The sequence below is a fragment of the Xenopus laevis genome, chromosome 4L (genome assembly GCF_017654675.1).
Source record: "Xenopus laevis strain J_2021 chromosome 4L, Xenopus_laevis_v10.1, whole genome shotgun sequence".
Lineage (NCBI taxonomy): Eukaryota > Metazoa > Chordata > Amphibia > Anura > Pipidae > Xenopus > Xenopus laevis.
This window is the reverse complement of record NC_054377.1, coordinates 142482075-142499002: the sequence shown is the minus strand read 5'-3', so window position 1 is coordinate 142499002 and position 16928 is coordinate 142482075.

Below are 16928 nucleotides of genomic sequence, written 5' to 3'. Positions count from 1 at the left end.
ATCATTTGAAGATTCATGATTAATAGCCTTCATGGTGTTCAAGTTTTTTTCAGAGGGTTTTGCCCAAAAATTCTATCAATTCGATTTTTTTTTTTACCAAAAACTCGATCAATTCGAGTATTCAGGTCATTAAACCTGAACTCGCTGATTCAAGTTTTTTTTCCATTTGAGTTTTCTCTTAAATTAGAAACCATTCAAGTTATGAGTTCATTCTTTTGATAAATAACCCCCTTACAGTGTTAAAAAAATTGTGAAGTTGCTTAAGATTATTGATAAATATAAGCTGTATTGAAACAGTGGCGTTTTTCCAGCAGGGACGCAGAAATAGTCTGAATGTGCCAAGGTCTGATATATTTATTTAAAAAAACTCCCGTAAATCAATAATGTAAAAATTAACATTAAACATTTAAGCATACTGCCCCCATGTTCCTCTACGTTTTTAATATATTTTTGAATAAATTGTTAATTTTTACATAATTGAGTTATGGGAATTTTTTGAATTTTCTGTATGATCCTATACATGGCAGCAAACAATAAGCAGTTGGCTTGGACAATTCCAATGGAGTCAGAATGTTGATAGGAGGCATCTGATTTGTTGTAATGATTTAGGCATACTTTTTGTGATTTATTTGTGGCATGACCATGGCAGAGAGTGGGGTCAGTACTGCGATTTCTTCTGGATTTGGGGAGAGAATTAAGTAACTAAGTGCAGCTTTCCAACAACAGAGCCAGTGATCCACCCTTAATTCTGAGCTATTTGACAGACAAAGCTGCTCTTTGGCAGCACTTATTTATGAATCCTCATAAACTGCAATTACTGTGGCCTGTTCTAATTAAATAAATCTGTTGCACTTCCCCTTCTGTGTATCAGATTCTCTTACTTTCATGTTTGTTATTAACCTGCAATCTGTACCCACTTAAACTCCAATTACCAAAAGCCGCTGCGAATATTTTTAGATCTTAAAAAAAAAATAGATTTTAGGAGATATGTAGAACTTTATTTATCAAAAAGGGATTTTGTCCCACTCTTGTGTGTTTTTACTTGTTTTATTGCGATTTCTTTATTTATTACGGAAAAGAAAAAAGTTTCTGGTGGAATCTACAGCCATTGAGAAATATTCCTTATAACTATCGAAATTCCTCTAGAGGTCATTGAGCAAAATATCTTTTCTCAGTAGTTTTAGATGAAATTTTGCTTGATTGGTAACACTTTCCAATATCCTGCCAAATGAAACAATGGTTTATTCCAACTCTTCAACTGGAATCGTAATAATTAGAGAGGGGGAAACAGTTCATGAAAAAGCAGGAAATCTTTTTGGTGAACTTGAAATAAAATAAACAAGATTCACTATTTGTGATACATACAGATACATACACACCCTTTACTATCCAGATCCCTGTGCTGATCTGCACATATGAATGATGTAACCTCAACCAACAGCCCTTGTCATCTAGCCCTTCCACATACACCACTTGCCACACAATGGATCCCCAAACCAGCATGCATCCACACTAACACAACATGCGCCAGGGTATTGTCGCTATAGGAGGAAAGTTATGATGATTTAGGGGGCTGCCGCTTTAGGGGCCCCTGGGCCCCAGCCTCAACCCCCGCCATCTCCCCAATATCCCCACTGCAAACACCCTCTGCCCTTATTCTTTTTGTGGCCATGGTCAGGGCCAGGGAGGAAGGTCAGGAGGCAGTGCCCAAGGTTTCCATTTTTTTCCCGTGTCCCACTAGCCCAGTCCAACCCTTCTTAGCTTATCCAAAAAGAGGATGTCTACTATATATTCCTAAATGATTCTCCATTTTAATGCCTTTCCATGGTATCTTCTCCAAACAAAATTTTTGCCTTCTTCCCCTTACAAGGGTACTGTCATACTCCAAAGCATTGCATATTCATGTTTTGGAACAACAAGAGATGACTGAAATATTTTTCCATGCATCATCATGAAAAGCCCCCATAGACTCTGAAATCTTATTGTGCAAAAAATTGCCATTGACTCTTGCATTTGGAAAAATTTTCGCCATTTTGCAAATTTTCTGCAACACGGGTTTAGGTGGCCATAGACGCACAAATAATATCGTACGAAACAAATTCTTGTACGACAATCAGTGTATGTATGGTGGAAAAGGGCCCACTGATATCAGCAGAAGACTTGGATATCGGTTGGCTCATCGATCGGGCTGGACGGAAAATTTTTGATCAGGCGCCCAAACATCGGCCATTGTTAATGCTGAATCGTCAGATACAGGTAGAATTCTATTGTTTCTATCTGAATATCTGACTATTCAACTCTACATGTGTGTATTGAAACAAACAATCTTTCTTGGAAAGATCTTTTTTTTTCTTTGCTACAGTACGGTGATCCTATTGGACTGTTTTAAAAGAATTTTGGAATTTTTTGTCACTAGGAATTGTCCGATAAACTTGATTTTTTAGATGTATTTGTATTTTTTTTTGTATTTTTATTTTCCATTTTATTTTCCATTTTTTCCATTTAATTTTTCATTATTACTTTTTTTATTTTGGTTTTAGAGAAAGTTAAAACCACTAAAATTCGACTTTTAATAAATAGGCCTCATTATAAATATAGATTTTTTTAAATACATCAGTTTTAGCGCTAAAAAGTAAGATTCCAAGAAAATAAAAAACTACAAACCTTAAGAAATCGTCTCTCATATCTTTGTTAAGGGGCAGATTTATCAAGGGTCGAATTTCGAGGTGATGGGAGGTTTTTTAAAACTCGAATAAACTTTTAAATTTGAATAAAAAAAGATTGAAATTTATTTAAAAAATCTAAGTTTTTGACTTTGGGTGAATAGGCTGTATTCGAATTGTTCGATTCAAAGTTTTAGTGCATTAGATCAATTACGAATAAAAGTATTTGAACTTTGATTTTTCAAAGTCCACCAAATGGCTAGGTTCTAGGAGGTCCCCTATAGGCTAAAACAGCAATTTGGCAGGTTTTAGATGGCGAATGGTTGAAGTTGAAGTTTTAAAGAGACAGTACATTATAAATTTCGATATTCGAATTGTCTAATTTTTTTTCAAATTCAAATCGAATTTCGGACTATTCAATAGTCAAAGTAGGGGCAGATTTATCAAGGGTCGAATTGAAAATTCTAATTTCGAGTTTATTTTAGTGTGATTCAACTAGGGAATAGTCCAAATTCGATTTGAATTTTAAAAAAAAAATCAGATTTTCAAATTTATCATATACTTTACCTTTAAGAATTTAAATTCGTAAAACCTGCCGAATTGGTGTTTTAGCCTATGGGGGACTTGCTACAATCAATTTGGAGTTGTTTGGTGGACTTTTGAAAAAAAAACATTTTTTTGGGGTGAAAAAATTGGAATCGAATTTGCAGCTCGATCTTATTCACTTATTTATTTTAAAAAATTCAATTTTTTTGTAATAAATTTTGATTGCTCTTTTTTTCCCCCGAATTTCGGGTTTATGGGAGTTGATGAGAGTTTTTAGAAACTCCCATAAACTCGAAATTAGACCCTTGATAAATCTTCTCCATAAAATAGCTCAAATTTCGAATCTTTGACCCTTGATAAATCTGCCCCTAGCTAGTGTGCATACTTGTTTGTTCCCCCATCTAAACTGTTAATAATTTTGGTGTATTTTTAGTAGCCCTTTTAAAACCATAGAGTTTTAAAACTAAAAATGTATTTTCCTGTAAGTTCTCCACTGTCCAGATAACCACCGTGTCCAAACACATTCTGTCCTTTCAGTGCCCTCCCTGTGTTACTTATTCACCTGCCTTCAATTTATGTTATTTGTCTACTGGTCCCTGAAACAAGTCATTCCTTAAAAGTATCAAGTGATTCTAAAATAAACACCCTCCGTCGGAGACTCGTCTTATAAGGTAAAATTGAAGTTTAACATTAAAATCGTTTTTTGTGTGTGTGGAAAACTGTATATAAACTCCTGGGACATATTTATGTCTGGGTTGTTAAACTTTATGTAAATACTTAAAGATGAATTTGTGACCTGAAACATCTGTCCAAATGCAGGCAATTGTAATTCATTAAGTTCATTTAATTTTTACAGAACAAAAGTGCTTGGGAAATTAGGGGGAAAAAAAACACTGAGCCGTTAGGCTGTGGACGGTTACGGCTGGCAATGATGGATTGGCAAATATTCTGCTTATTTTTTCATGATTATTTTTTATTTTCCAACGAAACTGAGTCGCATTGTTCGTGTAATAATGGCATGTACAGGGCCAATTATTCAGAAATCCTTTTTACAGAGCAGACATCAACGGTAATAAATATTTCATATTTTTGACACAAGATGAATATGAGTGCAGACCAAGCATTTCCATCAACAAAATCGCGCTGGAAAGCAACACATTAAATACTTCGTTAAAAGTGCATTACTGTAAGTACATCATAAACCTTAAACCCTGAGCGTGCAGTTGTGTACACAATATTAGAAAAAGCCATATTGCAATGTTTATGAGCTGCATAGAATCCAACATGTGAACGAAAGGTTGCTGTAGTCTAAACAAACGCGATCAAAGGCAAAAACACTTTTGTGGGGGCCTCTGATATTTATATGAAGCATGAATAGCCATTTCAGAGACCTTAAGGAGGTGTAATTGCTGAGGGAACGAGCATCTTGTCCTGCTTGTCACTATCGTGCTAAAATCTATTGAACTATAGGGCTTTATTTATCATAATTCAGATTTGTGTTGTTTTTTTTCAATCTCAAAAACTCACAATTAAAAAAAAAAACATGAATATTACCTTGCTTATCAAAAAAAACAGAATATTAAAAAACTGAAATGAATAAAATTGTTGAAAAAAAACCTGGAAAAAAATTGAGTTTACAAGCTAAATTTTTTTTTGAAAAACTCAAATTGAATAAATAGCTTTTGGTAGATTGATCAAGGGTCTAATTTAGGGGCAGATTTATCAAGGGTCGAATTTCGAGTTGATGAAAATGAGTTATTTTAAACTCCCATCAACTGGAAATTTGAATAAAAAAAGACCAACTGAAATTTATTAAAAAAATTTAATATTTAAACTGTGGGTTGACTCCAAATGGGTTCTAGGAGGTCCCCATAGGCTAGAACAGCAATTCGGCAGGTTTTAGATAGCGAATGGTCGAAGTTGAAAATTCGATCGAACGATCGAAGGATTATTCCTTCGATCGAACGATTAAATCCTTCAAATCAAACGATTCAAAGGATTTTAATCCAACGATCGAAGGAATATCCTTCGATCAAAAAAATGTAGGCAAGCCTATGGAGACCTTCCCCATAGGCTAACATTGACTTCGGTAGCTTTTATCTGCCGAACTAGGGGGTCGAAGTTTTTTTTAAAGAGACAGTACTTCGACTATCGAATGGTCGAATAGTCGAACGATTTTTAGTTCGAATCCTTCGATTCGAAGTCGTAGTCGTAGTCGAAGGTCGAAGTAGCCCATTCGATGGTCGAAGTAGCCCAAAAAACACTTCGAAATTCTAAGTTTTTTTACTTCGAATCCTTCACTCGAAGTTAGTGAATCGGCCCCTAATTAGAGTTCATGGGAGTTTGTAAAACCTCCCATAAACTCCCATGAATGAACCTAATTTGATTCTATTTTTTTCTCCGAAAAAAACTCTATTTTCCTTAAGGCTGCAAACAACTTAAATTGAACCCAGGATGTCCCCCATAGGCTAAAACAGCAATTCTGCAGGTTTAAGGTGGCGAATGGTCGAATTCAAATTCTTAAAGGGCCAGTACATGGTAAATTTCAAAAATCGAATTTGAATTTTTTTAAACATTCAAATTGAATTTTAGCTATTCTCTAGCCGAATTCCTAAAAAAAAACCCACAAAAATTTGAATTTTAAAATTCGAAACTCAAATTTTCACTTAGACCCTTCATAAATCTGCTGCTTAGCGTAATGCGAATTTTAAAAAATTAGATTTTATTCACAATTTGAATAGTATGTTATTTATGAAATAATTAGAAAGTCTAAAATTCCATCGAATAGTTCCGACATGAAATTCGAATTGAATTTGCATCAAGTTTTCCCTCTGAAAAAAACCCTCAACTTTTGCGTGTCAAATTATTTTTTCCCCATTGGAGTCTATGGGGCATCATTTTCGAAGCAAAACTTGGCAAACATTTGGCTTATCACTACTATTAACATCTTCAAATAATTCAAAGGACCTCTGCCATTGACTTCTACATGAACTGTAGGTGGAGGGTAGTCGAATTAAAACTGTTTGTGGGGTCGAGTTGTGATAAATCTAACATTCAAATTCAAATACGAGTTGGTGGTTTTAAATTAGAATTTTTGAGTTTTCACCCAAAAAAAATCTAAAATTCTAAATTCTAATTTGAATTTACCAAAAATTCTAATTTTAATTTACCATTCAAACCTTAGTAAATATGTCTAGGGCATCCCCCATTGACTTCTACATGATCTTGCAAGGTTTTTGATGCTGAGATTTTTCTATTTTTTTTTTATCTTAATAAATACACGATTCGAAGTAATAATTTGAGCTTGTGACTTCTAGTACGAAATATCTTGAATCATAGTAAAAACCCAAATTTAAACATTGATAAACCAGCCCCTCAATTTTGGCCAGGACAACTCCAATCGACTTCATTGAGTTCATGACCTCGAACATTTAGATGCTTAATTTTTGCATTCAAGGTTTTAGCTTTTTTTAGCTTAATAAATACTTGAAGTTATAATTCAAGTTTGTGAGTTTTAGCTAAAAAGGACTTGATTAGTGGTTAAAGCCCAAAATCAATCAACAGCTGTTGCTTTTGATAACAACTGAAGGGCAACAGGACGGACAATCCAACTTCATAAACCCTGAACCCTATAGATAATTCACCATCTGACATTTTGGGGCCGATTCACAAAGGGTCAAATATCGAGGGTTAATTAACCCTCGATATTCGACTGGGAATTAAAATCCTTCGACTTCGAATATAAGTTAGCCAAGCATATGGGGACCTTCCCCATAGTCTAACATTGAGTTCAGTAGCTTTTATGTGGCGAACTAGGGGGTCGAAGTTTTTTCTTAAAGAGACAGTACTTCGACTATCGAATGGTCGAATGGTCGAATGATTTTTAGTTCGAATAGTTCGATTCAAAGTCGTAGTCGAAGGTCGTAGCCCATTCGATGGTCGAAGTAGCCCAAACAACACTTCGAAATTCGAAGTTTTTTTACTTCGAATCCTTCACTCAAAGTTAGTGAATCGGCCCCTTTTTGTTCCTGCCTGGTTCTCAATGCCAGCCTTCTTCTTGATCCTGAATTCCTGGTCCTGAAGCTCTTGTGACAAGGCCTCTATTAACAACCAGTGTTGCCCTAGGCACTGACAAGCCACCCCATTTCTTCCGAAGTCAGCTTATGCACAAGATAGTCTTTGCACATGCCCCAGAAGAAATGGGCACTTACCCTAGCTCCACCAACCAATTTAACTGCAAGTGTTCTGTAGTTTATTTCTTTTTGATTATATAAAGAAACCTGAGGGCTTTTCCCCAAAAGTTTCTGCCCTAGGCATGGGCCCTGGGGTGCCTGTATTGAAAATATAATCTAAGAAATTGAGCTGCAGCACTCCGAGTCCATTTCTTTCATTGTATGCAGTTTGTTTGGCAATGGTGAAGATTGCACTCGACGCTACAAAAAACGGTGGTAGAGTTGAAGCAACTTGATTTGTATAGAAAATACAGCCTTGCCTATAACACATTATTGTTCATTGTACCCCTTTTCCCTTTTGTTCTGGTCCCCCTCATGTAATTGTGTTAACAATCATTTTTCAAAAATTACTACTTGTTGCCCGCACAATGGTGCCCTGGTCTTCTACTAATGAAGACCATATCCGTGTAAGCCAATCTGCCTGTAAATTTCAGATCACAAATAATAATATTATTTTTTGTAATAATAGAGAAATTTGAAGAAACAGTTGAAGGGTAATATTTTAAACATGGACATATATGGCAAATTAAAATTTATTAACAAAAAACCTGTTTTATAATTTGGCAATGTAGGAAAAATGACTGAATTTGACCAAATGTTTTACGACTTCCTTGCTTTATCAATAGGCTGTGAAGTCTGAAAGAGCTATATATATTTATAGTATGTTTATTGCTATTTATTGAAATTGTTTTTGGTCTTTGAGGAACACACAAGGCAAATGTAAGCATCAAGTTTGACAGTTTTTCAATAAAGCGCCGCGCGATTCTCTGTCAGCGGATTCCTTTCAATGACAGTGGCTTTGTTCTGTTTCAGTCAGATTTTCTAGTTAACACATCAAAAGTGTATCTGTGTACATGCAATACTGAGAAACAGTTCAAAGAAGGAAAGGATTTCAGCATTAACTCCTTAGGGGCCGATTCACTAAGGGTCGAATATCGAGGGTTAATTAACCCTCGATATTCGACTAGGAATTAAAATCCTTTGACTTCGAATATCAAAGTCGAAGGATTTAGCGCAGATAGTTCGATCGTACGATCGAAGGATAATTCCTTCAATCGAAGGATAAAATCCTTCGAATCTAACGATTCGAAGGATTTTAATCCAACGATCGAATAAAAATATCCTTTGTTCAAAAAAAGTTGAGGGACCTTCCCCATAGGCAAACATTGACTTCGGTAGCTTTTAGATGGCGAACTAGGGGGTCGAAGTTTTTTTTAAAGAGACGGTACTTCGACTATCGAATGGTCGAATAGTCGAACGATTTTTAGTTTGAATCCTTCGATTCTAAGTCGTAGTCGTAGTCGTAGGTCGAAGTTTTTTACTTTTGAATCCTTCACTCGAAGTTAGTGAATCGGCCCCTTAGTGTCATTTTCAAACACACCCACCTATGTAAATTCAGGTGGCCAGAAACGTCACACCAGGGTGGAAAAGTTAAAGGGAACTAAATAAAGCTCAAGATGCTACACCCTAGGAGTCCAATTTATGAAACCACAACTTTTTCGGGTCAGGCTTATTGACACCAAAAATCTGAAAATGTAGAGGAAAAAAAAAAATTTTCAGGGATTTAAACTGCGACGATGCAGAATCTAAAAATACTCCAGCTCAAGCCTGTCTAAATCATGTAGAAGTCAATGGTAGATGTACCTTTTACAACTGGAAGATCTTTCTCTGATTCATGGTTTTAGAGGTTTTCGGGTATTTTTGACTCTGGCTTTCATGCGACAATATGAAAAAGTCGTAGTTATTGTGCAACAAAAAGTTACAGTTTTCTCGACTTTTCTGCGACTTTTTCCATTCGTGCTTTTTTGGTTTGGGTCTTTTAATAAATTTCATGACATTCGTGGTTTTCAGAGAAAGGGATTTATCTTCTCACATGAATCGTGGAGGCCAATGGATTGATCTTCTAGCATTAATTCTGGAGGACAGTGGATTGATCTTCTAGAGTTAATCCTGGAGGCCAATGGATTGATCTTCTCATATGAATCATGGAGGCCAATGGATTGATCTTCAAGCATTAACCCTTGAAACCAGTGAATGGATCTTCTAACATGCATGCAAGGTCAGTGGATTGATCTTCTAACATGAACTAATTGATGTTCTAGCATCAATGTTGAAAGCAAGCAAATGGAATGCTATTGTATAGAGATTTATAGATATTAATACATTCATTTTGTTTAAGGCACATATTTTTCACATAAACTCTGGAAGTTTTATTGCCTTTTAAGTTTTGGAAATTAACATCTTAAATAAAAAAAATATTTAATTAAATAATGTTTAATTGTTATAGAAACCTGTCTATTTAAGAGGTCTATACCCTTAAGACATTTTTTTTCTTTGTAATTTCCCACAGCCTACTTATGATTCCAAGGCCTGCCTTCCATTAGCAAGCCTGCATTAAATTTTTCATAGAGCTAGACAATTAAGCTTGCTTATGAAAGCAAGATTTCGGCTTTCAACTGCCCAATACCCACTCAGATCACTGCCTTTGTGTTTTATTTCAGCAGCAATTTCAATTAAAAATGACTAGTGAAAATTCCGAGGATTTAATGAAAAAGGACAAGATGAGTTACAGGGACAGCGCATAAAATGTAACTTTCTTGACTTCAAAGGAGAAATAGACAGAGTCCACAAATTGGATGCGTGACCTAAAAATTGACTTTAAATGTGCAATAGGGAACATGGGCATTAACGTATCAATAGCGGCATCAGCCTGCTGTAATTTAAGACTTTGTTATTTACTGTATCAGTCAAAGTAAATTGCCTGGACAGTAGAAATATTTATATCATTCTTTGCCTAAAATATAGATTTTTACTTTAAAGACGCCAGCTGCTAATTTACCCTTACAAAGAGGAAAACCCATCCTTTCTGGCCCTTTGTGTGACATCGGGATTACTCCTTGGATAAATTAATACTGATTGTCAACAAATAAAAATGATATATTTCCCCTCTTGCTAGAAATTGCCCATTATATTTTAAACCTCACCAACCTTTGCTGTCTGATCATAGTCCCCTTCTCTGGTGATGGTAAAAACTATTTTCCTTCTGTCTTATAGGATGTCCTTATCATTCTATGGAAGGTTGATTTCATTTTTGTCATACCAATCGTCTTAATTTTAAATATTCCCCATAGCCCATGTGCAAAATACATATTTGATCCGGCTAACAACAATTATCTCAGGTCAAATAGGAACATATTTACAGGGCAAGGGGCCCTTCAGCCTCCTCTGCATTTGCTCCCACTTACTATGAGTTGACAATAAAGAGAATCGTTTTATAATTGTATTATTCTAAAGCCCAGTTTGCTTGAGGAATGCACCAAATACACAATTTTTAATTAGGCCACTGCATCCTCTACAAAAGATTCAACAGGAATACAGAACCAATCCCAACTTGCATATTTAATGTATATGTAATATATTTTCAAAATTGCTGTGAACAAAAAATTGTCTGAAATCTGAATTCTGCAAAAAGAACTTGGATTTTACCTGATTTTGGTGCAACCCTTAGTTTAGAAATACCTAAATAGCCAAAGCTTTACCCCCCTTTCCCCCACCAACTACAGATATAGGACCTGTAATCCAGAATGTTCAGGACATGAGGATATTTCTATGATTTGGAAAAAATTGTCTGAAATCTGAATTCTGCAAAAAAAACTTGGATTTTACCTGATTTTGGTGCAACCCTTAGTTTAGAAATACCTAAATAGCCAAAGCTTTCCTCCCCTTTCCCCCACCAACTACAGATATAGGACCTGTAATCCAGAATGTTCAGGACATGAGGATATTTCTATGATTTGGATCTTCATACCTTAAGTCTACCAGAAAGTTGTGCTAGCGTTGGCTAATTTGTATACGGCGGGAAGTTATTTCAATGGACGTATAAGTTGCAGCAAATACATTACACTACACAAGTCCAGGGAAGCTTATTAAAATAAAATAAAGTTGTTATATTGCCCTACACATGAGCCCAGTGTATAGTTTATGTGCCATATGTTAGGAAATGTAGGGGGGAAGCTGGGTACCCCAGAAAAAATTTACGATCTTTTGCAGCCTATCACCCTGAAAAGTGAAAAGTCGCCAGTGTTTTTTGGGAAAAAAAATTTTAAACAATTTTTTGAGGAAGTCCTATCTACTATATTGCACTTCGCAATCAGGTCTGATGTGGTGAAGGCAAGTCTGGCGCAAGAAGTAACGTTCAATAAAATCTGCATCTTAGTGAATTTGCGTAGGTATGTCCATTTACCAGAGCGCAAATTCGGCAGGCGTTAGTCAGCAAAGTACCGCTAGAGTCTATCTCCTTCGCTAGTGTGTGTCACTTCACCCTTTCGTAAATCTGCCCCATAGAGAGAAAGTAAATATTTAGATTTGGCTAAAATGGAGTCTTCCCAAAACGGGTTTCCAGATAACAGATGGATATATATAACATGTGGATCGTATATATATATATATAATCATTTGAAGAGGATCATTTAAGGGCAGACTTATCAAGGGTCGAACTGAAAATTCGAATTTCAAGTTTTCGAGTTTTTTTATTGCCAAAACTGTGAAATTCGACTAGGGAATTGTTAAAATTTGACTCAAGTTTTTTTTTAAAATTCAATTTTTGAGATTTATCGTACACTGGCCCTTAATGAACTCAAATTCGATTATTCACCACCTTAAAGGGATACTGTCACGGGAAAAATGGGTTTTTTTTTTCAAAATGAATCAGTTAATAGTGCTGCTCCAGCAGAATTGAACTGAAATCCATTTCTCAAAAGAACAAATAGATTTTTTTATATTCAATTTTGAAATCTGACATGGGGCTAGACATATTGTCAATTTCCCAGCTGCCCCCAGTCATGTGATTTGTGCTCTGATAAATTTCAATCACTCTTTACTGCTGTACTGTAAGTTGGAGTGATATCAACCCCTCCCTTTCCCCCCAGCAGCCGAACAAAAGAACAAATGGAAGGTAACCAGATAGCAGCTCCCTAACACAAGAAAAAAGCTGTCTGGTAGATCTAAGAACAACACTCAATAGTAAAAACCCATGTCCCACTGAGACTCCTTCAGTTACATTGAGAAGGAAAAACAGCAGCCTGCCAGAAAGCATTTCTCTCCTAAAGTGCAGGCACAAGTCACATGACTGAGGGCAGCTAGGAAATTGACAAAATATCTAGCCCCATGTCAGATTTCAAAATTGAATATAAAAAAATCTGTTTGCTCTTTTGAGAAATGGATTTCAGTGCAGAAGTCTGCTGGAGTAGCACTATTAACTGATGTGTTTTGAAAAAAAACATGTTTTCCGATGACAGGATCCCTTTATACCTTGCTGTTTTAGCCTATGGAAGACATCCTGGGATCAATTGTTGTTTGCAGCCTTCCTGACATTCGAATTTGATTTGAATTCAATTCATGTTTGCGGGTCGATCCTAATCACCCAAGTTTCAAACTTAAGATTTTTTTTTAATCAATAGACATTGGTCGAATTTTGAGTTCATGGGAGTTTTAAATAACTCCCATGAACTCAAAATGTGACCATTGATAAATATGCCACTTATAGTAAGAATGTGTGTGTGTCTGTGCATACATGTAAAGACACGCAAATAACAGTATATATTATAGACTGTTCTGTTGTATTCCGTATGTATGTTTTTACAGTACAGGATCCGTTATCCGGAAACCCATTATCCAGAAAGCTCCGAATTTATTTTTGTGGAATGCACTGCCGGGTGATGTTGTGATGCTGATTCAATTAATGACTATAAGAATGGCTTGGATGATTTTTTGGACAGACATAATATCAAAGGCTATTGTGATACTAAACTCTATAGTTAGTATAGATATGGGTATATAGAATTTAATTAAAAGTAGGGAGGGGTGTATGTATGGATGCTGGGTTTTCATTTGGAGGGATTGAACTTGATGGACTTTGTCTTTTTTCAACCCAATTTAACTATGTAACTATGAATTACGGGATGGCCGTCTCCCTTTGACACCATTTTATCCAAATAATCCAAATTTTTAACAACTATTTCGTTTTTCCGTGTAATAATAAAACAGTACCTTGTACATGACTCAAACTAAGATATAATTAATCCTTATTGGAAGCAGAACCAGCCTGTTTAGGTTTATTTAATGTTTACATGCTTTTCTAGTAGACAATATATGAAGATCTAAATTACCGAAGATCCATTATCCGGAAATCCCCAGGTCCGGAGCATTCTGGATAACAAGTCCCATACCTGTACTGCGCTACTAATGTATGCAGCACTGTACAGCTGAACAATTAATAAACAGAATAAACAAGGGGTCATTACAATAATAAATGCAAATAAATACAAAGTACAATAAATACAATGTACAGTAACAATAAAGATTCAGAGCTTACTTTCCAAGAGACAAGAACTTAGAATCTAAATGTTGTAATTTTGTCAAATCATATTATTGTTCCAAGCCGAAAGGGCATATTGAGAATGCTTCAACATCTCACGTTCACATGAGGAAATGTATATTATGCCTGTTCCTGTGTATAGCAAGCCTTCTGTTTCAGTTAAGAGGTAAGAAAGTCAGAGCCTACCTGCCGTGGGCCGACTGCAGCTTCCTTGAGCTCAGTGTGTATTGATTTTCTTTCTTACAGAATACTGATTACCTGCTGAGAGATAAGAGCAGATGTCTTTATGCTCCAAATTGAATTTTTTTTTAATAGGATTCCCTCTCAGCTCTTCTCCAAAAACTAACATGGTCTCATTTCTGATCTCAGAAAAAGATACAGCGATAGAATGATAGGGAAAGTTTCCCCGCAAGTGCGTGCAAGTGTCGGAACACTGGGGAGCTGCGCGTCCCCAGTGCTCCCCATAAAGCAGCTGGGTGCATGCCGACCCTAATAATTTGCTGCCCTAGGCCAGGGCGATTGGGGCTTCGCCACAAATCCGGGCCTGCTTGCTGCACTGGAACAACAGTATAGTAACATAGTAAGTCAGGTTGAAAAAAGACACACGTCCATCAAATTCAACCCTTTAAGTCTATATATAACCTGCCTAATTGCTAGTTGATCCAGAGGAAGGAAAAAACAACCGCAACCTTTTTTACCCATGAGCCAAAAGGTTTGGGGAGCAACACAAGCAGGGGGTGCCAAATAAGGGCTGTGATTTGGTAGCCTACAGGAGACTCTGTTTGGCATTACACCTGTTTTTTTGCAACCAAAACTTGCTTAACTTATTTATCAAAATTCTAACTTTTTGTATTTTTTTCTACTTCGATAACCACAAAATTTATTATAAAACTCAAATGCTCAACCACGAGACACCTCAACAGGACACACCAGGCCTCAAGAGAGACTCTCCCCTGAATGGAGCAAAGCTGGAAGATCACCATCTAAGAACACCTCTCTTGCACCTACTTGGGGCTGTTAATTAGTCAATACCCATACAATCAGCATACTAAGACCCATGACCTCTGGCAAGGATGGGTTTGGAGATACGGAGGTCTTGTGAGTATGAATCAATTTATCCCCTTACTTGAGTGCTCTTGAAGCCCCCGGGACGCACCCAATCAAGGCCGTGAATGGCCTAAACTAACCCCATCCATATTGGTAATTCATAAGTGCAATCTCAGGGTTTTTTTCACTTCCTATACCTCAAATCTTGTTAATGTTAATGTATTTGGTTTACTTTATGATGGTTTACATAAATGTTGTTATTTCAATGTTTAATAGTTCACATATATATAGGATTCATATATATCAAGGAAATATCTACCTTCCAACTCACTATAGATATTTCCATCAGAAAAACCCCAGGGCTAGATTACTGCCTGGAGGCTATGCAGCTATGATATTAGATATTAACCATGGTTAAACTGCTTACAATATATGCAAATGGCCTTAACAGTGTACTTAAAAGTTATTTGGTTATATGTGAAATTCACAGGCTCAGGCCAGACATAGCAATAGTCCAAGAGAAGCATTTCAAGCACTTAGAAAATTAACTTTGATTCAACTATATCCTAAAGTTTATCAAGCCTCAGTAGAGGCAAATAAGGCGGGTTACTAACTATGATTCATATAGACTGCCCGTTACAGGTCTCAAAAGTTGATGCAGACTCTGCAGGCCATTATCTGATCTTTATGGGATCCCTGGTGGGAAAACCCATAATAATTATGAACCTCTATGCTCCAAATAAGGGCCAGATAAAATTCCTCTGCTCCAAATTGACAAAAGCCAGAGGAGACTATCAAACCCCTATTATAATGGGCAGAGATTTCAATCTAGTACTCTCAGAGTTAAGGAACCGATCCACCCCACCCCTAAATAGAGACACCTCTGAGCAATCCAAAAAACAACAGTTAATTCAAAAAATAGACCTTAGGGACACTTGGCGGGTGCATCATCCCAATGGGAGGGCTTATACGTTTTACTCAGCAAGACATAATCTCTCTACCAGAATAGACTAATTCTTAGTCTCTAGAGACCTCCTGCCAGCTATATAGCTAATATATGCCCAAGTATAGAGCTATTAGCTACAGCCATCAGAGAGCATAAAGACATCACAGGACCCAAATTAAGATGTCCTTTTATTAGTGATGGGCGAATTTATTCGCCAGGCCCGAATTCGCAGCGAATTTGCGCGATTCGCCACCCGCAAAAATTCGCGGCAAAAATTTGCCGGGGTCAAAAATTTTTTTCAAAAAAACAGACGCCGGCATAAAAAAAACAGACGCCAGCGGCGTTTCACGAATTTTTTGCCATTTCGCGAATTTCGTGCTAAATTCACAAATTTTTCGGCGAATCAAAACGCCGCAAATTCGCCCATCACTACCTTTTATCTATCACCAATCCCATGGTATCTCTACCAAATCTTCATGAACTTCTATCCCAATATGGCAACCATTAAGGCTACAAACTGAACCTCCAGAAGTCATAGGCACTTGCCTTAAATATCCCATCTTGCGAGCGAGACGGACAGAGAATCAATTTGGGGATCCAGCATACAAAATCCTACTTCCAGCTCTATAAATACAACTATATCCCACTCATAAAATCCATTACTCCACTTTTGGAAAAATGGCACACTGTACATACACATTGTCCTGGTTGGGTAGGATAACAGCTATTAAAATGTCAAATAATTCAAAAAACCTCAAATTCAAAAAACTCCCATTGACTTCTACATGATCTCACATGCTTTTAGATGCACATGTTCTATATTCAAGTTTTATTTAATAAACCACAAAAATCCTAGTTTTTAAAAAAATAGAATTCCTGATTTTCAAACCACAGTCAAAATGTAAATTTGAATATTGATAATATTCATATTTATTTAGTTGGATAAGCTACTTTATAAAGATATCATTACTCAGTAAGCAAGAAGTGTTGTTGCTTTAGGAAAACCTTCCAATATGGTATTGGAGTATACAGTCATTGGTCTTAGCATGAAAAAATTTTGTTTTGGAGGCAAGGTTGATGGTAAGAATTAGCTCTTCCGCAGGTAGCACCTATTCCCA